This window comes from Trachypithecus francoisi, unplaced genomic scaffold (genome assembly GCF_009764315.1).
Source record: "Trachypithecus francoisi isolate TF-2019V2 unplaced genomic scaffold, Tfra_2.0 Lachesis_group3, whole genome shotgun sequence".
Lineage (NCBI taxonomy): Eukaryota > Metazoa > Chordata > Mammalia > Primates > Cercopithecidae > Trachypithecus > Trachypithecus francoisi.
Window position 1 is genome coordinate 72,971,530 of NW_022681468.1, and position 26,205 is coordinate 72,997,734.

At 38.7% G+C, this 26,205-nt stretch overlaps 1 protein-coding gene and 1 pseudogene across 3 annotated transcripts in view; both read right to left on the minus strand.

The window, feature by feature from the left end:
* Nucleotides 1-8,348, minus strand: part of LOC117069535 — a 42,623-nt pseudogene extending 34,275 nt beyond the window's left edge. The window contains exon 1 of the transcript XR_004431583.1: nucleotides 8,273-8,348. The product of XR_004431583.1 is annotated as a platelet-activating factor acetylhydrolase IB subunit gamma-like (transcript). The remainder of the gene's footprint in view (nucleotides 1-8,272) is intronic.
* Nucleotides 1-26,205, minus strand: part of NPAS3 (neuronal PAS domain protein 3) — an 880,768-nt gene that overhangs the window by 820,420 nt on the left and 34,143 nt on the right. The window lies entirely within an intron of this gene.

Below are 26,205 nucleotides of genomic sequence, written 5' to 3' on the forward strand. Positions count from 1 at the left end.
AATACCCTGGAGACAAGGACTGAATCTTTTTCCTTTTCATATCTCCAGAGTCTATGCAATACTTGTAGCACCCTAAGTTATAATATTCAGGATATTTTTTATTACAAGCAACAGAAACTCAAGCTAAACAATCTTAAGGGGAAAAAAAAAAAAAACATGTAAGAGTAAGTATAACTGGGTCTAAGAAAATACATGACTAACAGACTTTCCCCCAGGCTATATGTAATTTTTGGAGCATCTTTACCAAAGGTAAGAAGCTTGTGTTGAAATTATTTTCCTCCAAAATATCAAAGGAAATAATTAGAAAAATATGCATGTAATTACTAAAAATAAAAACACTTCAGTGGGGAAATACAGACTGGGTAATCATTTAGAAAATGCAACTGTGTTAGACAAGGAATATAACTTTTTTTTTTTTTTTTGAGATGGAATCTCACTCTGTCGCCCAGGCTGAAGTGCAGTGGTGCGATCTCGGCTCACTGCAAGCTCTGCCTCCCGGGTTCACACCATTCTCCCACCTCAGCCTCCCGAGTAGCTGGGACTACAGGCGCCCGCCACCACACCCGGCTAATTTTCTGCATTTTTAGTAGAGACAGGGTTTCACCGTGTTAGCCAGGATGGTCTCAATCTCCCAACCTTGTGATCTGCCCACCTCGGCCTCCCAAAGTGCTGGGATTACAGGCGTGAGTCACCGCGCCCGGCCGGAATATAACATTTATAATAATATCCATCTAATTCCTCACAGTACTCCTATTGTAAATCAAGATATAGAAAAGAAGTTCAACTGACTTTTTTTTTACCACAATCAACATCTGAAATTAAAGGAGCAAAAATTGCTGTTTAAAAAACTAAATTACTGTTTAAAAGCATATTTTGAGTACCCACTATGTTTCCTACACTGTAGTGGGCACGAGGAATAGAAACATGAATAGGATGTGGTCCAGCCCTGATGAAGCACACAGTGTGATGATGGGAAGAGGCAGGGCCACCACAACCCTCAGCACAGCGCGAAGGGGCTGTGAGGAGGCCTCCAGAGCAAGGGTGAGCAAGGGGAGGTGGCCAAGAAAGAATGCTACTGCCTAGGGAGGGGCAAGGCAGGGGCATGGGCTTCATAGAGGAGCCAGAACGACTGTTCTTCACCAAGAAAGGAGACAGGAAGAAGAGAATTAGCCAAAGTAGAGACGGATTAAACAACAACGATAACAAAGTGTTTTGGCAACAGCAACTATTCCCCTATGGGTGAGAGGAGACTACAGGGGAAGGAAAAGCAGGACAGGAAATGGAAAATAGGTTGCAGGTGGATTGTGAAGGTCTTCTACAGGAAGTTGGGGAAACTGGAGCTTCATTCTGTACACAAGGGGGAGCCAGTGAAAGTTTGTTGAATTGTTTTAATTGAAGTGAAATTCACACAATGCAATATTAATCATTTTAAAGTGAACAATTCAGTGGCATTTACTGAAGAAGATGTGAACCCACTACCTCTATCTAATTCCAAAATATTTTCATCACCCCAAAAGAAAACCTTATACCCCTTAGGCACTTGCTCCCATTTCCTGCTTCTCCCATCACCTGGCAACCACCAATCTGTGTTCTGTCTCTATGGATTTACCTATTCTGAATATTTCATATAAATGAAATCATAGCATATGTGACCTTTTGTGTCTGGCTTCTTTCACTTAGCATTGTTTTGAGGTTCATCCACACTGGTATATGTATCAGTACTTCATACCTTTTTATTGCTGAGTAATATTCCAGTGTACATTTATAACACAATTATCTGATCATCTGTTGATGGCCATTTGGGCTGTTTTTGTCTTGTGGCTATTGTAAACAGTGCTGCTATGAACATGCATGAGCATGTACTTGTTTGAGTACCATTTTCAAATCTTTCAGATATATACCAAGGAGTGGAATTGCTGGGTAAGAAGGTAATTCTATGTTTAACTTTTTGACAAACCACAGAACTATTTTCCATAGTGGCTGAATTACTTTACATTTTGAATTCGTTTGCTTTCATGCTGCTGATAAAGACATAACCGAGTGTGGGGAATTTACAAAGGAAAGAGACTAATGGAGAACTCACAGTTCCATGTGGCCAGGGAAGCCTCACAATCATGATGGAAGGCAAGGAGGAGCAAGTCACATCTTACATGGATGGCAACAGGAAAAGAGAGAACTTGTGCAGAGAAACTCCCGTTTTTAAAACCATCAGATCTTCTGAGACCCATTTGCTATCTGGAGAACAGCACAGGAAAACCCACCCCCATTATTCAATCACCTTTAACAATACGTGGGAACTGTGGGACTTGCAACATGCGATTTGGGCGAAACCATATCATTTCACCCCTGGCCCCTCCCAAATCTCATATCTTCACATTTCAAAACCAATCATGCCTTCCCAATAGTCCCCCAAAGTCTCAACTCATTGCAGCATTAACTCAAAAGTCCACAGACCAAAGTCTCATCTGAGACAAGGCAAGCCCCTTCTGCCTATAAGCCTGTAAAATCAAAAGCAAGTTAGTTACTGCCTCGAAACAATGGAGGTACAGGTACTAGGTAAATACAGCCATTCCAAATGGGAGAAATTGGCCAAAACAAAGGGGCTACAGGCCCCATGCATGTCCGAAATCCAGCAGGGCAATCAAATCTAACAGCTCCAAAATGATCTCCTTTGACTCCATGTCTCACATTCAGGTCGTGCTGGTGCATGAGCTGGGTTCCCATCGTCTTAGGCAACTCCACCCCTGTGGCTTTGCAGAGTACAGCCTCCCTCTCAGCTGCTTTCATGGGCTGGCATTGAGTGTCTGTGGCTTTTCCAGGCACACGGTGCAAGCTGTCAGTGGATCTACCATTCTGGGGTCTGGAGGATGGCAGCCCTCTCCTCACAGCTCCACTAGGCAGTACCCTAGTAGTGATTCTGTGTGGGGGCTCTGACCCCACATTTCCCATACCCACTGCCCTAGTAGAGGTTCTCCATGAGAACCCTGCCCCCACAGCAAACTTCTGTCTGGACTTCAAGGCATTTCCATATATCCTCTGAAATCTAGATGGAGATTCCCAAACCTCAATTCTTGACTTCTGTGGACTGGCAGGCTCAACACCACATGGAAGCTGCCAAGGCTTGAGGCTTGCACCCTCTGATGCCACCGCCTGAGCTCTATATTGGCCCCTTTCAGCCACGGTGGGAGTGGTTGGGATGCAGGGCACCATGTCCCTAGGCTGCACATACAGGGACCCTGGACCCAGCTCACAAAACCAGTTTTTCCTCCTAGGCCTCTGGGCCTATGATGGAATGGGCTGCTGTGAAACCTTCTGACATGCCCTGGATACATTTTCCCCATTGTCTTGGGGATTAACATTTTGTTCCTCGTTATTTATGCAAATTTCTGCGCCAGCTTGAATGTTTCCTCAGAAAATGGGATTTTCTTTTCTATCACATTATCCAGCTGCAAATTTTCTGAACTTGTATACTCTGCTTTCCTTATAAAACTGAATGCCTTTAAAAGCACCTAAGTCACCTCTTGAATGCTTTCTGCTTAGAAATTTATTCTGCTAGATACCCTAAATCATCTCCTTCAAGTTCAAATTACAAACCTCTAGAGCAGCGGCAAAATGCCACCAGTCTCTTTGCTAAAACATAACAAGAGTGACCTTTGCTCCAGTTCCCAATAAGTTCTTCATCTCCATTTGAGACCACCTCAGCCTGGACCTTATTGTACATATTGCTATCAGGCTTTTGGTCAAAGTCAATTTACAAGTCTCTAAGAAGTTCCAAACTTTTCCCATTTTCCTGTCTTCTTCTGAGCCCTCCAAATTGTTCTGCCTGTTACCCAGCTCCAAAGTCACTTCTACATTTTCAAGTATCTTTTCAGCAACACCCCACTCTACTGGTACCAGTTTACTGTATTAGTCCATTTTCTCACTGCTGATAAAGATATACCAAGACTGGACAATTTACAAAGGAAAGAGGTTTACCGGAGAACTCACAGTTCCACATGGCTGGAGAAGCCTCACAATCATGATAGAAGGCAAGGAGGAGCAAGTCACATCTTACATGGATGGCAGCAGGAAAAGAGAGAGCTTGTGCAGAGAAACTCTGACTTTTAAAACCATCAGATCTTGTGAGACTCATTTGCTATCATAAGAACAGCATGGCAAAGACCTGCCCCTATGATTCAATCATCTCCCACAATACGTGGGAATTGTGGGACTTACAAGATGATATTTGGGTGGGGACACAGAACCAAACCATATCACATTTCTACCAGTGAAAGCTTTCACAGAGGCCATCCCATGGAATGAACAAGGCAGTTAAGAAGCTGTTCTGGTTATCTGGAAGAAAGATGAGAGGGCCTCAGCCAGGACCACCATGGTGGGAATCAAAGAAGTAGGCACAATGAGGGGCAAATAGGAGACAGAAATACCATGTAAGGAAGAGCCAAACGTGATTCCCAGTCTCCTGGCTTAAGTAACTGGATGGATGGTTCGACCATTAACTAGGTTACAGAACAAGAAGGATAAATCTCCACTGAGGGGAGGGAGTTGAATGGGCTGATTTGAAAGAGCTGAATTATCCACCAAAGATGTCCAATGGGTCATCAAGAATTCTGGTCAAGGGATGAGGGTTTGAGCCCATATTCCTTTTTCTGTGCTGAGCTGCCCACCTTCAGTTTCCTGCTAAAACAGTCCTCTTTCTTTCCTGTCTTCTTTATAACATTTCCCAAGAGCCACTTGTTTCTTTAGTGAAATAACAATTGCTCCAAAGAGAGAATCTTGATTCAAGGAACTCAAAGTGCTTAAATATTTAAAATAGAAATAATAGAATGGGCTGAGTGCAGTGGCTGACGCCTGTAATCCCAGCACTTTGGAAAGCCAAGGCAGGTGGATCACCTGAGGTCAGGAGTTCAAGACCAGCCTGACCAACATGGCAAAACCCCGTCTCTACTAAAAATACAAAAATTAGCTGGGTATGGTGGCACATGCCAATAATCCCAGCTACTTGGGAGGCCAAGGCAGGAGAATTGCTTGAACTCAGGAGGTGGAGGTTACAGGGAGCTCAGATTATGCCCCTGTACTCCAGCCTACGCACAGGATCGAGACTCTGTCTCAAAAAAAAAAAAGAAAAATACTAGCATGGCGAGCCTATCCAATGTTTTTTTTTAAATTTAAAGTCCCAGTAGCAAGCAGTGATCTTGCAACCTGCATCAAAGGTTAACTTCTCTTTATATAAAATCACTTTTATTCATTTAAATTAACATCTATCATGAAAAAAAATTTTGGGCTCTAATCTAAAATTTACAAAAGTTCAGTATGTTATTTTCATTTTGATATATTATTTTTGTCTATTGCTGAAATGACAGAAGTATGAGTAGTATTCACTTGTCATAATTTTGTTAATAGGTTATTAACTTAATATACAGGAAGTCAGTTGGCAAGTATTCGCTATAACAGAACAGTGAAGTACCACAGAATGCCCAAACCATTTACATTTTGTTCTCAATAGTGTACATTAAGCACACTTGCACATTTAAAGTATTCATGGAATTTATAATATAGTATTTCAAACAAAGTAACAAATAACTTCCTATCCCAGTCCATCATCTATATCCCCTTCCTCCACCTCCCCTAGAAAACACCAGCCGCTCTATCACATTTTAACCGACAAAACTCAAAGGATGATATCTCTGCATATTTACTGGTTCCCCCTCCCTGGGGCAGAGGTAATTAATTTGACTTAAAAATCCTCCTCTTCAAATTCCTTCTGGGCTAGATAAGCTAAGATCCTGTTTATGTAAACAAAAGTACTAAATTAAACAGAGCATGTGAGAGTGCCAAAAAGACCTGGAAAGATTTTCATGCTACCATTTTATTGATCAAAATTTGACTATATCTACAGAACCATGAAGATATATCTGTCTTTTAAAAGGTAACAGTATCTTATTTTTTTCCATTTTCTTAACTAACTTCACCTTCATTCAAAATTAAAATCAATTTCCATAAAAATTCATTGGAAAGAATGCTTAATTTACTGTGGGAAATAAAAGCCATAATCTGTCAGTAAAGCCCAGGACTTCTGCCTGACAAATGGAAAACAACCCTTAGTTATTTGAATATAAAAATACAAAATGGTTAACATTAATAAATGAATCTTTTATCATACATGACACTGTCATCCAAGTCAGTGGTCATTTCTAGGTCTAAAATCTTTTCAATTTGTGCATTTGCTTATAATTTTCTCCTCAATTTCTCATCACCTTAGATCTTCTGTCCCTACACAAAGGAGGGAATTTGATTGTATTTGATTATATTTCCCTCTCGAATTTCTCACTTCTTTGGATTTCCTGCCCCTGCTTTCAATTGCCTCCTTGAAAGTTTATTTCATATTTCCTTCCTGGAGTCTCTTGTTCTTCCTACTCTCAAACCTCTAAAACTGGTCAGTCCCAAACCTACATATTTATCCCTGTCCTCACACAGCTCCCGTTCTTGCTTTAAGGGCCCATGGACATTTTTACTTTCATGACAACATCAATCAATGCAGCATAGTCTCAAGAGACCATCATTTTCCCTTTTTTTTTTTTTTTTTTCTGAGACGAAGTTTCACTCTTGTTGCCCAGGTGGAGTGCAGTGGTGCAATCTAGGCTCACTGCGACCTCCACTGCCAGGGTTCAAGAAATTCTCCTGCCTCAGCCTCCCAAGTAGCTGGGATTACAGGTGTCTGCGACCACACCTGGCTAATTTTTTGTATTTTTAGTAGAGACAGGGTTTCACCATGTTGGCCAGGCTGGTCTTGAACTTCTGACCTCAGGTGATCCACCCACCTTGGCCTCCTAAAGTGCTGGGATTACAAGTGTGAGCCACCGCGCCCTGCCGAGAGACCAACATTTTGCTTGCCAAACCAGCTCCATATCACTGTCTTCCTATTTTGATTATTCATATTTTACCATTCTTCTTGTTATGTAAAACTTTGGAGTCACCTTTGACTCAATTCTCTCCATTCTAAATTTAATCATGAGTTTATGTACGTTTCATATAATGTTTTCAATAAGGGTAATATTTAGTATCTTCATATGAAGATACAAGCTAGCTTGTGTCTTTTTACCTCAGAAAATATGGTTACTATAACTCCCTGATTACTTACTTTTTCCTACACTTCCAAAACATCAATAACTACAGCAACTTACCTGTCAGACAGCCTTAGGCCAGGCCCTAGGACAAGTGTGGTTTCTAGGCCAGGGACAAGCAGAGAATCAGCCTTGGTTGTTCATGCCCCACTACCTCAGGTCTAGACACTACCTGTTCCTGGGTACTAGGCAGTACCTACACCAAACATCTGGAAATTAAATACCTATGAAATTTCTACCGTAACTAGAACATATCAGAACAGAAGTAGGCAAAGTCATCTTAAGAAAACAGAATCTCTTCCAAACCATCAAAATTTACTACCTGATGACCTAAAGAAAGAATATGGTAGAAAACATATTCATTAACCACAGGTACTACCTAGAAAATGAGAGCAACAGACACAAATGTGGGTTGTGCCCCTCCATACCATTCTCCATAGAGGAGCAGCTTTGGTTAACAGACTTTTAGGAGTCCAGTTTACTGACCAGTCCATGTGCAGATGGCAGCATCAGTCATCACAGTTTGATTCCTCCAACTCCCCCATTCTGACTCCATGCTCACTGGGCCCCTTCTAAGTATAATCTGGCTCTTCATTTTGAAAAAGAATGTTTGAGTCTTGCTAAGACAAGCATTCCATCTGTGTGATTGTATTTCTAATGGTAAGCGAATAATTTGGCATTCTGGTTTTATTAGTCTCATGAATGTAGTTAATGTGAGTTCACCCGAGAGAGACGGATCTGCCCTCTGAGTGCTGACAACATCAGACTTCTGAGTTGGCAAAGCTGAGTGACAGACCCTGCACCAGACACAGTCAAATTACCAAGGCAACGAATGTCTTACTGTGAGGCCCAAAGGGAGGTGCAATCGTATTTTTCTTAACCAACCCTGAATGATATTTTCAAATGCTGAATGTATGGGATAGCATTTATAATCCAAATTGCTTTAAACTAATCATGGCTTATGATTTAAATTATGCAAATTAAGAGATGGACAGTAAAATGACTGTCATTGATATTCTTTGTTATTTAGTCATTAAATGAATTACATGTGTTATTTGTATTGCTTTGGAGAGCCAGGGGGAAGAATTCTACCTACATTTGATCTCCACTGCCATTACAAGGCATAAATGAGAGATCCAGGACACCACTACCGTGTACAGCTTCAATGACAGAGGCCACTAGTGTTACTGGGCAAACTATGGCCGACGGACAGAAAGCTAAAGACATCGATGCTGTGTTTTACCAAAGGGCCAGGTATCCCTTGAGAATCTTCATTCTCCAGAGCGAAGACCTCTAAGGTAGTCTTAGGGGACATTACCCTTCACGTCCAGATTACATTTTACGTGGGATTTGATTTTGCTGAAATTATAGCCCCAATACCTAGAAAGACTTTCTGGGAAAGCATCAAGAACATAAAGCAGGAGTTTGAGACTAGCCTGGGCAACATAGTGAGACTCCGTGTCTACAAAAGAAATTTAAAAATTAATCAGGCATGGTAACACATGCCTGTGGTCCCAGCTACTTGGGAGGCTGAAGCAGGAGGGTCACTTGAGCCCAGGGCTGTATATAACTACCCTGTATCTATCTCATTGATCCTGATAAGCCTCCAGGAATAAACTTCACCAAGAACAAACTTTGACAAATGGATTAATCCTCCAATCGGTGGCTTTTTTTGTTTGTTTTTCTTTTTCTTTTTGTTGTGAGATGGCATCTCACTCTGTTACCCAAGCTGGAGTGCAGTGGCATGATCATAGCTCACTGCAGCCTTAACCTCCTGGGATCAAGTGATCCTCCCACTTCAGCCTCTGAAGTAGCTAGGACTACCAGCGTGCACTACCATGCCTGACTACTTTTTAAATTTTTTTGTAGACACGGGATCTCATCTGTTGCCCAGGTTAGTCTCAAACTCCTGAACTCAAACAATGCTCCTGCCTTAGCTTCCCAAAGTGCTTGGATTATAGGTGTGAACTACCATACCTGCCTGACTTTTTAAAATCTATACTTACTCCTAGTTTTCAAGTTTTTGATTGGTCATTTCTCTTCCAGTTATTCCTCTGCCTACTGGATTTGCCCACTGGTAGCCTTCCATTATTACTAAAATATTCAAAAAAATGGGCAGTGAGGGAAGGAGGAATAATGGTAGCATCTAGATTAACCAACTTTAAGTATAGGGTTATGTATAGTCACATCAACCTATCTGGAAACTTTAAAGCAACAAAAAGAATTGTTTGTGACACTTATCTTTTCACTTTTATAATAATTAGACTGCTTCCTATTGTGCTGTATGATTTTAAAACAATCATAGCAACTCAATGATAGTCATTTAAAATGTAATGAATTGAAGGCTAATCACATCCCTTCAATCATTCAGTAAGCACTTGCTTATCAAATACATTCCATTATTTTCATATTCTGGATTAGTCTGCAAATATCTGCGTTTCTGCCATTTCACATTTTCATGGAAGACCTTGGTCTCAAAGCACCCAAAATGGGACTCATGATCTTCCGGCACACATTTGCTCCTTTTCCTACATTCCCTGTTTCAGGGAACGGAAACGCAGTGCACTGAGTCAGAACCCAGCCTCGGCTTATCGTGACTCCTTTCTTTACCCTCACCCCTCATATCTATTCACTACTGAGTTTGTGTAGATTTGCCTCCTATAATTTCTCAAGTCCATCCCTATTCACACTGCTTTCAACAGGGGCACTAAGTCTTGCCTGGAACACTGCAAGAGCTTCACACTGGTATCTCCTTCTGTGAATCTCACCTCCTTCCTCTCTCCTCCACATCACTACCAGAGTCATCTTTCTGAAATTCAAATCTAACTAGCTCACTCCCAAGCTGATCCTTTGTATTTCTTTCAGCTTAATTCAGTTCACAGGTATTGTGATAGGAAGTAGAAAATAATGGTCAAAATTCATTGCATAGAATACAAAGTTTTAATAACTTCTCAAAATAGAGCTTCTCAACCTCATCTCCTGTATATGATTACATCTGTCCAGCCACAACAACCTGTATAGATTTCCCTATGGTATTTCTGCCTCTGGCCTGGAATGTCCTCCACTTTATCTACCTGCTTAGTTCTTCCTCATTCTTCAATACTTAAAGGGTTCCTTGCTCTTGACATCCACTCCTGAGCCTCCACAATGCAACTGGTAGCCCAGTTCTATGCCACCAGAATATCCTCTACCTACCTCTTTCACAGCATTCATCACACTAGTTGCAACTGTTGCTTTGCACATATTTCTGCCTCCACTCCTGCCCCTCCCCACACGCAGACTGGGAGATCCTAGATGGCAGATACCATGCCTAGGTCATCTGTGATCTCCACCACCCTGCTTAGTGGCTGTGCTATAGTGGTACTCAATAAATATGTGCTGAGTGACTAGATGATAGGGAAGATTCTATAGGAGTTGTGCCATGGGTTACATAACTGGAGATATAGAATAAATAAATTTAGAGAAAAATACAAATTGGAAGGTCTTCTTGAGGGGTACAAATTAAGTATTGGAGAGATTAAATAAGCCCTAGAGAAGTTTTGGAGAACATTAGTCAAGTGACATCAGTGTATGACTGTGAGGACAAAAGGACATGTGTCCAGTCTACTTAGTTGCCACTGTGGCTAGTGAGACTCAAAGATGACATACCCCATTGGCATTATAAAACCAGATTCAACCTCCAGGGTCCTCATAAAAAAAAGGTATCATATAAATACAAGATTTTCTCTTTTCTCTTATACAACAACAGACAGACCAGTTGAAAGCTTGAATCCTAAACATATTTCTGGATTAATCAGTTTCTTATTCATTATTATATTTTAACCAATCATTTTTATTCTTTTAAATTTTCATCTTAATGGAGAAAAAATTTTCATTTTAATGTATAGGATGTGTCTGTTTCTAAACTTCTATCATATGCCAAAGGAATTACTTTTTATAATTTAGTTTAGTTTTACTGAGAAGATAAAAGATTAAAGAGAATTGTCCTTTTCCTTTGACATAGGTTTGCTGTGGACACACAGAAAAGGCAGTCTTAGAGGGCAAAAATAATCATTTTTTCAGTTACATGATGACCAGATCAACTATGCCAACTGCTCAACTAGGAAGGCTTCAATCTGTTGTTCCCAAAATATCCTAAATGCCATGAACAACTATAAAATTCCTAAATTATTTACAATGTACCTACAAAAACTGCAAGCACATACTTATGAAGAAATTAATTACCAGAAAAATATGTTTAAAAAGGTAAAGTCAAAAAGGCAACAACTATTGAAGAATAAATGACTTGAATCCATAGTTCAAGTGGAACCCATATTCAGAGGTATAACAAAGTTATTTGCTTTGCCTTCTGTGTCTATAAACTTCCCTCATTTTGTTCTAATATTAAAGCAGCTACATGCTCGCCCCAAAGAAAGAGCCATTAGTAGGCATGCACCCAAGATATGCAGCACAAGTGAGAGGTCTGTGCGGTCCCATCATTTTTTTATCATTTCTCATGGCTCAATTTCCAGAAAGCATATATAAAAAGTAGACAGAAGTTGCCTTTTGCCAGCCTCTGTCGACTGAGACTCCAAGGTCTAGTTAAGCAAGAAAAGGCCCTTCTCACAAACTCCTCTTTCCCACTCACAAGGCACTCTTTGAAGGGCCATGGGATAGAGAGGAGGCACTCCCTGCCCTTGCCTATGTTCAGCCCACATGATCCAGCCATTTGTTTTCTCTGTTTTTCCTTTTCTTAATGTTCTTTCCATGGAGGCAGAAATCCTTTGATTCATTAATACTCTTCTTAGTGTAAACAACTTTACCATCTATTACATAATGATTAATACTTCAAGCCACAATTTAATGGAGAATTGCCATACTCAGACATTATGATTCTTAAATATATAGGCAACAAATCACCAAAACAATGTTTTCTTAAATCTTATTTAAATATTTTCCATATTGGCATTTTGATATATTTTACTGAAATTGTTTTTATTAAAATGTTTTCTAGAACTTCCATTTTCTCCTATTGATGTACAATCAGGAGTGGATATTAATAACAATAATTAACTTTACAAGGATACCAATAGTTAAAAAGGAAATAAAAGAAGCATGCTTCTTTCATATGTTGAAACATGACAGAATGTTTAGTTGTTATTTTAATTAGTATGTACTTTATCCAAGTATAACAAATTTCATGAAAATGCTCCAAATTAAGTCATGGTAGTCAAGAAGAGCAAAAAGAAATTTAAAGTATTTTTTACATACAGTAATTTAATGTAAGTCTTGTAAATTCATAAAATTATACTGTCTAAAATAAAAGTAAAGATTTGGTCTTTAAAATTTACAATGTTAAGTTTGTAATTTTTACAAATTATAGAATTGTATGCTGTCCAATTGTTGTTACTGTCATCCATTATTATCATTTGTTTCATAAAGACCACAGCACATTTCCTATTTCAAGAAAATGCTATATTACTAATGTTCAAAATCCAATTCCAATGTTGGTATGTTTCTAATCTCTGGAAATAAAAAATAAGAAAACTTGTGTAAAGGTCTGAAACTAACTCCCTGCTCTCAGGGATCATCCTTAATTTTTTAATCCATCCTGGAAAATGTAACATTTTTTTCAAGCAGCTGATGCTTTCAAACATGCAGGACTGGGCTGAGCATTCCTTCATCCTGATGTCATGGACCAGCATTTGTCTCAGAAGACATCTTTTGTAGTTGTAACCAAAAGGCAAAAGAAATCAGAGCTGTGAACAGGGAGAGAGAGGGAGAGAAGGCAAATTGCTTAGACCAATTCACTAAAAAAAAAAAAAAATTCTGACACAAACTTGTATATTTTTAGTCACTCAATGTGCATACTTTAAAATAAAGCCTTCCGACTTTTATAAGGTATTGTGCTTATTTTCATACTATTGGTTTTAAAAATACTCTCTGCTCTATGGTAATGTGTCACAGGGAAGTTAGCTATAGTTTCATGAAAGACGTTTTCATCCCTGACTGGCATCTTCTCAATAGCTGGGGCCCAGGCACACCGCTCTCTTCCCGGCAAAGCCCTCTGCACTGAAAACAGTGCAGCATTCATAACTTATTCTCAGCACTGCGGGGCAGCGCCACAGAAAAGCTTCTCCAGCCTAATGGGTTACATCACTGAAAAGTCTTCCATTTGGCCTAGGTGAAAAACATGAATGCATGCCTCATTCATTTCTCCACCTTAAAAAAAATAAAGTAAAATCATATCCATCCTTAGCTAAAGACCTGCATTCCCACAGCCCAGCTCAATCAAAGCTACAATGCTGCTGTTAACTAAATGTTATGCAGTGGAACTGCTAACCTTTTTAACTACCACCAACCTTCCAAATAATTTTTACAACTATGTCACTATTAAAAATGTAGAACGAGACACCGAAAATAACTTTAAATTTTAATAGAAAAGTCTTTGATTGGAGCTAGCATTACCTTTAGATTTAGGTCACATTTTAAAATATACTTGACATATAGTAACGCAATCAAAACCTTACCCTCCCCAGTGACATCAACACATAAAAACCCATGCACACAGAGGTTTCCCTTTCTCCTTCTCCATACTTTTCCTGGTAGTCAAAGGAAATCAGCTGTGTCCAACTCTTTCAGAATGTGTCAAATGTCCATGGTTCCTTGGAAGGAAGGCACCCAGTAGTCTATCCAAAATATTTTAAATTAAAGAGAATACACTTTCCTTTCTCCTCATTAGAATATGCCTTTTAAGGCTGAATCATAATGAATGGCATGAGAACACTCTCACCCTTTTCTCAAAACATAAGCTAACGTGTGAACACAGGTCACACTTGGAGGGAAAGGGAACCAATTTTCATTTTCTCTCCTCTAAATCATACAAATGAAAGTGAGAAACTTAAAGCTGGAGCTCTGGCCATGATTTCTAAAATGATGCAACACATCCAAAACCACAGCTGCACACAGACGGTTTGAGAGGCACACAGTGTTCTCCTGCACGGAGAGTTCAGAATCCTCACAGCAGCGCCCATGTGGACTCTTAGGGCTGTAGTGACAATGGCTGCAGCCCCATGTCCTTACTGCTGTCTGTCTGAATGACAAGGGGAAGCCATGTCAATTATGAAGAATCGTGGACCTTATGACTAACGACTCACTCAAAGCCATTTATATCCTTGATCGTGTAAATCCATCCTCACTCACCAAGCCATGACATGACAGAACTTTATAGCTTCTTCTAAGCTATTTCCTTGCATTATGGAGAATCAGGCTGCTGCCATCCATGTTCAGAATCTGAATCCTAGACATCCCTGTTAAATACAGAAATCAACTCTTTGCATTCCTACAGGCCTGAAATCTTTTTTTTCTGCTTTCTTTTCCCTTCCATGGTATATCTTTTCCTATGAGTTTGTTGATTTTTGTGTTCTGTTCTGTTTGTTTTTAAAACATAATCCCTAGCTGGCATATATTAAGAAAAATCTTCCCTAGTAAGTCTGCACTGAAAATTCCAAAAGGAGCTAAATTTCTTTACTAGACATATATTTTTGGCATTAGATAAATTATTTACAGAAAACAAGCATAAAGAATAATTCTTGAAACACTAAAAGTTCCCATTTGCAAGGGAATAGCCCAACATCAACCAGGCTGACTATTTTAATAACCAAAGGTCCCCTCTTTGTGTTATCTGGATAATTAAAATGTTTGTGTACTATAGATTTGACTTTTCAAAAATGTTCCATAGCCTCTAAATTGTGTAGCTGCACCTCTCTCCTTCAACACACACGAGCCCTATCTAAATTAATTTAAAAATGAGACACCAGCATACATAAAGACCACAGTTACTAAGCCCATCGGTAGGATTACTTTCTTTGTTCACCATTTTCTGTATCAATGTATACGAATTGCTTGTTATCTGACTATAAGCACTTCAAGCTGAGACAATGTTCTGATGTCTCACATCATATGGCCCCCATGAATATCAACAAATAATCATTACCACAATTTAAAGAACTCCCAGTATGAGAGAATACATATAATTTGGCTCTCAAATTATGTACATTTTAATGCACGTTATACCCAGGACTTAATTAGTTTGCAACGTAAACATCAAGTCAAAAAAATCCCCATTGATGCAATTGTCCTTAGCAATTAAATCAAATACTGAGCTTTTAGAACATAGGAATGACTACACTGGAGCTGCAGACTTGGTGGCCATTCCCCCACAAACTCTTTTAGAAGACAGGGCAAAAATTCACAGAATATTCACATGACTAAGGATAATTAAAGTCAACCATTTCCACCCTACAAAAGAAAATGGAGCTTCTGTTAAGAATGAACAATAAAGACATTATTCCAGTTCCACTGTGTTTTTTTAAAGAGTTTCCATTTCTAAAAAACACATGCAAACACAATAGTATTCCTGCTATCTCAATGTCATCCAATTCACTGATAATGTTGTTGGAAAGAATTTTGTGAATACCGAAGAAAAAACTGCTTTAAAATTATTTCCATTCAAAATACAGCACAAGAAAGGCTTATAGAGAACTGAAGCATAAGTATTTAGTTAGTTACTCAACTTAGCCACATCTCCAAAGACTCATGAAGCAAAATGTTGATGAAAACCCAGATCTGTTACAGTTCATCTCTTTCCCTCTAATTTTTTTTTGCCCAAAGTAAGTTTGTATTTACATAACCCTATTTGAGCATTTTCACCTTACAGAAGCACTAAAAGTGTGGCAAGATTTATACAAGCACATTGCTCCAATCTAAGTGGAAGATCCTTGAAGAACAGCTGGAGAAAAAACCCTTGCTCTGCTTCTAACCCCGTACAAAATTCTAAGATATAGCAGGGATTAAAACCAAACAAAATAAGATTGAGGCATTATAACAGGTCAGGGTTGCATCTAAAGATTGGCAACTCTCTTTCACAACATAGGAAAACATATAATGTGTTACATATACTGAATCCAGTCAGTTAAACTTCATTTTACCACACTGTATTAAATGACTTCTCTTCTAAATGCATTTTTCTGTATAATACTTAATAATTCTATTGGCCAGGTACAGTGGCTCACACCTGTAATCCCAACACTTTGGGAGGCCGAGGTGGGCGGATCACTAGCGGTCAGGAGTTCGAGACCAGCCTGGCCAACATGGTAAAACCCCATCTCTACTAAAAATACAAACATTAGCCAGGCATGGTGGCACGTGCCTGTAGTCCCAGCTACTCGGGAGGTTGAGGCAGGAGAATTGCTTGAACCCGGGAGGCGGAGGTTGCAATGCGCCAAGATCGTGCCACTACACTCCAGTCTGGGTGAAAGAGTGAGACTTCATTTAAAAAATATATAATAATAATTCTATTTCATTCAATATGTGTTATAAATTGCATGAATATAGCACAGCATCACTAATGTATAGCCATTATTGAAACAGAAGGGAAACCAGCACATATCACACAGTTTCAACCAAAGATTTAAATTTATACTGTTTGGCAAAACCTTTTAGAATGAATACTGGTGTATATTATTTTTTCATCCATAAAGGGAAATTTTGCACTTAATATTATTGTTAGAGGAACAACAATGATGGAAACCTACAATGACAGATCAAAATGTTTATCTCAAAAACAAATGATTTCATACAAGTGAGTGTCCTGCCCTGAATAGTGGGAATGTAAACAGGTTATTTAATGTACTAAATCATTCCATCAATATAAAGCATGCATGTACATATGCACGCACACACACACAATTTGGTGAAGTAAGAAGTGGGAGAATTTTTATAGTCTAAAGAAAAATACAAAATTTCACAAGGACGTATTTTTCAGGGATGTAAACCCTACAAAATATTCTAAAAAAGACAAAACTTGAAGATTTTTTAAAAATAGTCTTTGATGGGGAATATATTCACTATATAGTTACTAGTTGAAGGTGGTGAAAATACTACAAGATACCTTTGTATGATGGCAATATGCTACTCAAACAGCTACAGTTCTTAGTGTTGAAATAGGTTTTTCTTCTCTAATTATACCTAACAAACTTTTTTCCTTTCATCTTCACTTAAGATAACTTATAATTACATGCCAGGCTATAAACTGTTACAACTGGCCAAATCAGACACACTTCATTTCTGCCGTAGCCTCAAAACTTTTAAATTATTCCTATCGTTACAGAATCAGCAAAAGCTGCAAGTTACCTACAGCTTTATTTTGGCCAATAGTTTTAACTCCGCCTCCACCATCTAAGTGATATTAGCAACCAGGGAAACTGAGTGATATGGGTTTTACCTTCTTTCTGTTCCTTTATCCTACAGTTAGCAATAATATGCCCATTGACTGGTTCATATATGCAGTGGGCAGATGCAAGGGACCATGCTGAAGATAAATGTATCGAATGTAGGAACTAATTGGATTTGAGAAGGAAGAAGCTGTCTCAAGTCTTGAACATTTATCACAGAAGAGCATGGACGTAAGAGATCATTTATTTAAGTTGTGCAGATAAAGATTTTTTTCCTCTTTTGGTAGAGATGAGATCTCACTATGTTGCCCAGGTTGGTCTCAAACTCCTGGGCTCATGCAATCCTCCTGCCTCTGCCTCCCTACGTGCTGGGATTACAGGCATGAGCCACTGTGTTCGGTAAGATACTATTGCAAGGGATATCTTATTTTGGTATTTGAAAGTGCTATGGTTTGAACATGTTTCCCAAAATGCATGTGTTGGAAACTTAATCCCCAGTACAACAGTGTTGGGAGGTGGGGCTTAATAGGAGGTGTTTAGGCCATGAGGGCTCCATCTTCATGAACGGATTAATGCTGATTATTAAGGGTATGAAGCTGTAAGTTTGATTTCTTCCTCTCTCAAGCTCTCTTGCCCTTCCATCTTCTATCATGAAATGACGCAGTAAAGAAGTCCCTCATGAGATGCCAGCACCTTGATATTGGACTCTCCAGACTCCAGGAATATGAGAATTAAATTTCTGTTCTTTATAGGTTGCCCAGTCTGTGGTATTCTGTTATAGCAACATAAAACTAAGACAGAGTTCCTGGTGAGATATCTTGAAAGAGGAGTTCATCAGATAGTTTAAAAGATTAAGCAGAAAATAAGGCAAGAGTTGGGAAGAAGAGATGAAAAGGAATGGGCCATCAGTAGAGCTGCTATTTGACACCTTAGGAGTGGATGAGATTATCTAGCGAGGAAGCCTAAAGGGAAAAGAAAATGGTGTGGATTGTTTGCATTTGCGCAATTAAGAGTTGAGTGTGCATTGGTTCTGTCCATCAAGAGAGTATGCTGTTGGAGTTCTTATCACCCCCCGCTCCACACCACCCCAAGATGAAGTAGGACTTGTGCTGCCGTAAGAAAACCCGGGACACATCTATGCGATACATTAAGGAATCTTTTTTGGCTTGACAAAAAGACTCAACAGAGATTTATTTTTAAATAGTCAACTTTCTGAGTATTTTTCTAATCAAAAGAACATGTTATTTTTTAGTAAGATTAAAAATAAAGTCTGAAAATTTTAATGTGAAATATAATGGATAAAGTTCTTCAGCAAAACATTTATTGCATAAAGATACAACTGTGCTTAATATGTAGCTTGTTAAAAATAATTAAATGGCTACCACATTTTACTCCAGAGGTAGATTCATTTCATTTCCATATTGGACTCAAAGATCACTTTCTATAAAGTAGTCTCAAGATGCATGTTCCATTTACAAAAGCCCTTCAGATGAAATATGTTTTTGCAAATGCAAAATATGAATTATTGTCATCATCATCATTTTTATTGTGCTAGGCATGTGAATGGATTTTGCATCTGGTGGCTGGGTTAAAATCTAAATTCCTAAAGCAATACTGTAATACTTTGAACCATAGTGACATGCAAGAGGGATAATGACTTTCTGATGAAGTGAGCAGCTCCTCCGTGGTATGAGAAGAAATGCCAAACCTGGAACCTGGTGCAAACTCACTGCTAACTCCTGGTTGAAAGTGGATAATAAATGGCTGCAGGCATTTCCGAGTTCCTCTGTGTGAGCCTCTAACAGCAAGAACCACTGGAGGTCACAGTGCTGAGGAGCCTAACAATTTGAAGGATATATGTGTGTGTGTGTGTGTGTGTGTGTGCATGTGTGTGTGTATGCGTGTGTGGGTGTATGTATAGCTAAAAAATTAAACTGAAATACTCTTTTCTAAATACCTTACAGTACATAAGTGGCCTGTATCATCTTTCAAGACAGAGTATCAGTTTATTTCAAATTTAGAGATACTGGCCTCGATTCAAATTCATGGCAGTTATAGAAACCAATGTTCCGTGCCTTGATTCAGGTGGCAAGCATTAAATCTTTTTCCGGCTGTCATGCAACAACAACTTTAATACAAATTAGTACTGCCAAACTCAGTTTCCTGGACTCAGAGGTCCTTGATGCTACTCAGTGAATTTTATTCAGACTTTCACATGAACTGTATGTTTCTTAAAATGGTAGCGTCCAAGAAGAAAAACCTAAGCAAAATATAATTTAATTATTCCAAATTCAATATTCTCATTTACAACTCATTACAAAAACATTAATATCCCCTTTTGTTATTTTGATAAATATGAAACAATCACTATATCATACAGGAGAAGGTACTCAAATGCAAATTCCATTTCTATAACTACAATCTCCATTTAAGCTGTTTACATTGAACAGAGACATGTCAATCAACAGTAAATCAAAAATGTAGTGCATTAGTACCTCATGGTTTCTAAGTCAAACCTTTTCAAAGCTCAAAACCCTGGGAATAAGCGACCAAAATAAGAGAGCCACCTCTTTTCACTAGATAGAAAAATTCAATTACCTCTGAACCTGACACTCCAAACAACTTTGGAATGACTTCCAGGAAGGAAAGATCTGTCCGGGAAACAATATTTCAAGGTAGGAACCAATTCTTCTTGTTTCTTACATTAGTTTTTAATTAAGACACACAAGAGGAAATGTACTAGTTAGTTTTAGCTCCCAGATCTGGATGTGTGATATGTTCAAAATCATGATTCTCTGGCAAAATGTTAACACTCATAGAAAGTCGATCTAGCTGCTTAAAATTCATAACAATAGGTCATTTCTTTTCTTTACAACAAAAGTTTTTGACAAGTCAATTGACATAGTCCTAAAACTAAGTGACCTCCCAGTTTAGTAGCTGATTTTACTTAATAACCACTTCAAGACTCACATAATGGGCAACGTAACACAAAAATAACCTAATTTCAAATTTTGGCCAAGTGGTTTTACCCCTTTGTGATCTTGGAAATACAGAATTCAGTATTTTTAGACAGATCATTACAAGAAAAAAAAAAGTGAAAATTTCAAAACCAAAGAAAAGTTTGGGAAAGTGTTATTTCTTTAAATATTTATTCCACTATGATGCATTTAAATCCCTCAACAGGACAAATAAGGACTCTACTGTATTGCAGCCCTCAGGCCCAAAGAAAGAGATGCTATGATAATGGCCCACATATGTGTATGGCCCTTTAAAATAGATTTAGAGTTTGTAAAGTACAGAACAGTGGCTTCAGACAGACACGTGCTATTACTACCAATGTGACCTTAGACTGATACCCTCATTCCCCGAGACCTGGTGTTCGAAATTGTAAAATGAGAATTTTACAATTCCACCTACCTACCTACAATGCTACCTACCTTAAAGGACTTTTTCCAAGGATTAAATGAGACAGTGTGTCTAATTCAGTGGTGCATATAATACACACTAAGTAACTGTAAATTCAAAATCTTATTTAAACTTTACAACAATCAGTGAAGTAGGTAGTAGTAGTATCCCTATTTTATATAAAAAGACCCAGAGAGCTCAATTTGTTTGAAGGCACAGAGGTTTTAAGCAGCAGAGTCAAGAGTTATCTTTTAAAGATAAATCACAATAATCAGAATAATAACTATTAAAAGAAAGCATTTCTTGTATACCTACAGTGTGGCAGGTACTGCACTAAGCTCTTTAATATTTTATCCAATTTAATCCTCTTAAGAATACTATGAGATTCACACTATTATCCCCATTTTATAGATAAGGAAAACTGAGGCTCACAATGGCTGAGCAACTTTAAATTACTCAACAGTTATTTTTGTGAGCCCTTATGATGTCCCAGATATGGGAGATACAAACACACACAGACAGATGGGATTCCTGACCTCTCGACTCTAAAAACATCACACCTAAGAAATCTTCAAAGGGTGTCATCTTAGAGACGAAGGAAAATATCAGCCTGAAACTGCAAGTAGTCATTACCTGACACTGTCATAAGGGAGACAGCAACCTACCACTTGAAGACCTTTCTCGCCAATCCATCCAATGTTTCTCTAATACACAAAACAATGATCATTTCCATTTTAGAAAGGAGTAAACTGAGATGCAGAAATACTAATAACCTTGGATCAAAGAACTGAAAACAGTTTCATCAGTGAAAATAAAACGTTTCAGAGAGAATGGAACCTGGACACCTAGTGAGTCCCACAAATGACATAGACCCAGTTTCCTCCAAAGAGTCTAGATGGCCCTCCCTCCACCTAGCTTCCTAGCTCCCCAATCCATAAAAAGCTGCTAATATTTATAAATACACAAACTCCATAACCCCTTCCAACTTGTGCTCAAGACAGACGTTCCCAGGCAGTACCACCATTTTGCAGAACTCTGGGGGACTCTATTCACACAAAATACAAGTGAAATGATGCTCTCTGAGTTGTATACGGATGGCCCTTATCCCAATTGTGTGTTTGGGCTTCTCCTTTAGGGTAGGGTAGGCTGTGTTTGTTTTCCCCCAAAGAGGTCTGTCCCCATTCCAACTCCCAATCTTACAAAAGAGCGAATCCTCCAGTCACAGTAGAAAGGCAGATACTAAGAAGCAGAATATATACACATAGCTAAAAAACAGACCCTTTATATTTGGAGTCCTGCCTGTTCTCCAACTTACTGAGTGGCTGAAGGCAAGTTTTCTCACCTCCCCACATCTTCACTTCCTCATTTGTAAAGTGGAATAATAATAAGAGCACTTGCCTCACAGGGTTATTGCAAGGATTAAATGAGATAATAAAGTGCCTTGCACAGTGTCAGGCACATGTAGCCTCAATAAATATTATTAGTAGTAGCTATATTTATTATCGTTTTAAGTCCAACTTTGCCAATCCTCTTCAAATTACTCAGACCCGTGCAACAATAATGCTGATAAATATCAGTAATAAATAGCATTAAAATAAAAGATGATTTTTAAAATAAGAAACCAAAATAGATTTCAGATCTTCAGACACTGCCTGTGCTATGTGGCTACTAAAATATTAACAATATTGAGAGAAACTGCTAAAGTTTTTCAATGAGAATATTTATTTATTTATTTACTTACTTACTTACTTACTTAGAGACAGCATCTTGCTGTCACCCAGGCTGGAGCGCAGTGGTGCAATCACAGTTCACTGCAGCCTCAACCTCCTGGGCTCAAGCAATCCTCCTGCCTCAGCCTCCTGAATAGCTGGGACTACAAATACACAACAACATGCCCAGTTAATTTTTTTTTTTTTTTTTTTTTTAGTAGAGACACGGTCTTTCTATATTGCCCAGGTTGATCTCAAACTCCTGGGCTCAAGAAATTCACCCACCTTAGCCCCTCAAAGTGCTGGGATTATAGGGGTGAGCCACCATGTCCAGCCTTAAACCAGAAATTGTACATATGCCTTTTCTCCTCTATTTACAATTCTATTAAATAAATAGATTAGGCGTGCGTGTGTGTGTGTGTGTGTGTGTGTCAGAGACAAAACTCGCAGAAAGGTAATAATGGCCTTATGTCTAGAAATACTGACTAGAAGAACCTAGATAAAAAGACATGGCACCTTGGATCCTATAGATTATTTTAAAGAATAAAAAATATGAGTAGGCAAAGTCTTGATGCTAGCTCCAAAATAAGGAAAATGAAAGTTTACCTATGGGACGACATTCATAATTATAGTGACAAATCAGTGTTTTTAGTTGTTGCAATCTAAAAGTATCTTTTAAAAGTAACGTTATGCAGTTAAAAAAGTGTGTGTGTGTGTGTGTGTGTGTGTGCGTGTATTACCTCGACCAGACAATACTTTATAGGAAAGGGTCCTGTGTGAACAGAATGGGTTAAATCAAGTTTTAAAGACAAAGAATGAGTAAACTCTCTAGAAAATCCACATTTATTTATATCCACTTTTGGGCAACTGAGTCACCATTACTAGAAGGTAAGCTTTATTCACGGCTGAAGCGAGGGCCAGAACCTGAGAGACTGAAGTTACCTTGATTCTTCTGATTTCTCAGTAGGAGTTTGTTCAAGTAAAGGTGTTCAGTCAGATAACTAACCTTAGCACACAGATACTTCTACTTGCCTTTTATTGCAAACCCTTTTTGTCCTCCCAATCTTTTGCCCTGTTCTGTGTCTATGTATATAGTAGTAAAAGAAGCACTGACTAATGTTGATACCTAAATGAAAAACAACTAAGGAACAATAAACTCTTGCAGACAGTTGGAAAGAGATATGGATTTTGGCCTTGTAAATCGTTTAAAGCAGTGCCCTCCAAACTTCTTTGATCATGCACCACTATCAGTAAGACAGTTTCTAGAACAGGCCTCTAATACATGTGTACCACTCTATTTCTAAAGTACGAATGTATAAAACTGTTCTAATACAGCATGTATGTTACAAAACACAAATAAAAAATAAATTTTAAATGGCAAAGTCAAAAATAGATATAAATAGAAGTTTCATTATTTCCTTTCTGAATGAAAATGAGTCTCCCTACAAACCACCTGGAGTGCTCACATCACACTTCGGAGACCTCAGATTTCAAAGACCAGAGCAGGTGAGACACACTGAGGCCCAGTGTGAGAGTCGTCTTCCTAACTGCCCCTACCATCTTGCTCACTGGTTGCAGGAGTGCTTCTTAAAGTGGAGTCCAGGGGCCACCTGCAACAGAATTGTTTGGAATACCTTTAGATTCCCAATCTCCACTCTTGCCCGACTTAATAAATCAGTAGGCCTGTAAGCCTTCATGTTTATCAAGCTCCCTGAAGGATTTTCACACACACTAATGTTTAAAAGCCACTGATCACCAGGAGCTGATTGTCTTTGCTCCTTCATAGTTGTGGTCCCCAAGGAGTCCAGAGGAAGAAAGAGTCTAAGGTTAGGGTGGTTCAGGTAAAACGTACGCATGTCCACAAACTCTCTCTCTCTCTCTCTCTCTCTCACACACACACACACAGACACACACACACACACAGACACACACACACACACACACACACACATGCCCCTCACCACAAACAACCACAAATTACCAAGGAAGAAAATTACCTTTAAGAGGTGGAAATGCTGTAAAACATGCAGAGCTGTTTGTTGCTGTTGTTTTGTTTTGTTTTATTAACTACCAGAGCTATCCATCCTTCCTGATCTGCTGGACTATAAAGCACTTCATATTCCTCTACTAAAACATGTTTTTAAAACTGATGTGAGATTAATAAAAAAAAAAAACTATGAGCAACTTTTCCTCCATCACACTGGTCTAATGATTTAAAGATAGCAATGATGTTTCCTTATAAATCTCCTTTGTTGGCAACATCAACAAAGGTGACAATGACCATTTGAAAGGAATAACAGAAACAAGTCCCTTCTAGAAACTGAAAGGAGTCAGGCCCAGTAGTTCACATCCCTGTGGTGGCTCATGCTATTCAGGAGGCTGAGGCAGGAGGACTGCTTGAGCCCAGAAGTTCAAGGCTGCAGTGAGCTATAATGGTGCCAGTGCACTCCAGTCTGGGCAATAGAAGGAGACTCAGTCTAAAAAGGGAAGGAGGCAGGGAGGGAGGGAGAAAGGAAAGAAAAGAGGGACGGAGGGACAGAGGGAAGGAATGGAAGGGCAGACAAAGAAAAAAAAACAACCATACTTTCTCAAATGGAGACAAGAAATCAGCCAACTGTTAATGCAACTTCTCTGTGCTGGTAGTATTAAAAGATTTGATCTGTGGGTGACAGGTTCTCTATTCAGATATCCATCTCTATGATTAAAGGAGTCTTTAATCATTCAAGTGCTTGTTGTAGACTTTTATGTCACACTTTTACTAGTATGGTACTCTGTAAAACTATTCAACCAATAGCATCCACTAAAATAGACAAATCTAAAGATCATGGTTGATTACCCACTAAATTCTGACAGACTACTTTATTAATCAGATACTCCATATTTATTCTTAGTAGTAGCAATAAAGGAAAACTTCTTTAGTTTGTTCTTTTCCGCTTCTGCTTTTTGTTTGAGACTGACACTTTTAGACCTTTCTAGTATAGTCTGGATGCTACCATGATAATTAAAGGCAGGCATGTGGCTCTATTCTGACCAATGAGATGTAAGGAGAAGTTAACTTGGAGCTTCTGAGAAAGACTTTGCTTTTCTGACAAAAACTATGAAAGTGGCTTGACCTCCAGGTACCCTCACCCTTCCTGCCTTGAGAGCAGACAGGATGGAGATGAGGTATCCATGTTGAAGAGACTAAGAGAACCAAGAGAGATATTAGCTCTGCCTTTGTTTGGTTGTTAAACCAATACCAACATTCACCCACCTCTACACTACTAATTATTTGAAAAAAAAAATAATAACTAATCTTTGTTTAAGCTACTACTGGCTAATTTTTCTGATAACTGCAGTGGAAGGCATACCTTGCTGGTACATACCTTCTTTTCCTTCATCACATTTCCAAATTCAAATTCGATATCACCAAACACCTCAACTGTCCTTACACTCTGCTGAACTACAAAAGCATTATCTGTAACTCAGCTGTGGCCATCATCATGTTTTTGTGTGTTATTATTATCACCATTTTTCCAATGGAGAGCAAACTCCTTGAGGATGGAGTTTGTTTCATTCATCTTCGTTCCCCACAGAGCACTCAGCACGGTGACTCGCAATCTGAAGGGTTCAACTAAATATTTGTGAATGAATTGATAATAAAGAATAACTTCTTTTGTCACCTAGATGACAATACTCAAACTCACAGTTCTCCTCATCTAAATGACCTCTGGGAAGGTTCTCTTCCTACACTCTGTGGAGCCATTCATGTACTAA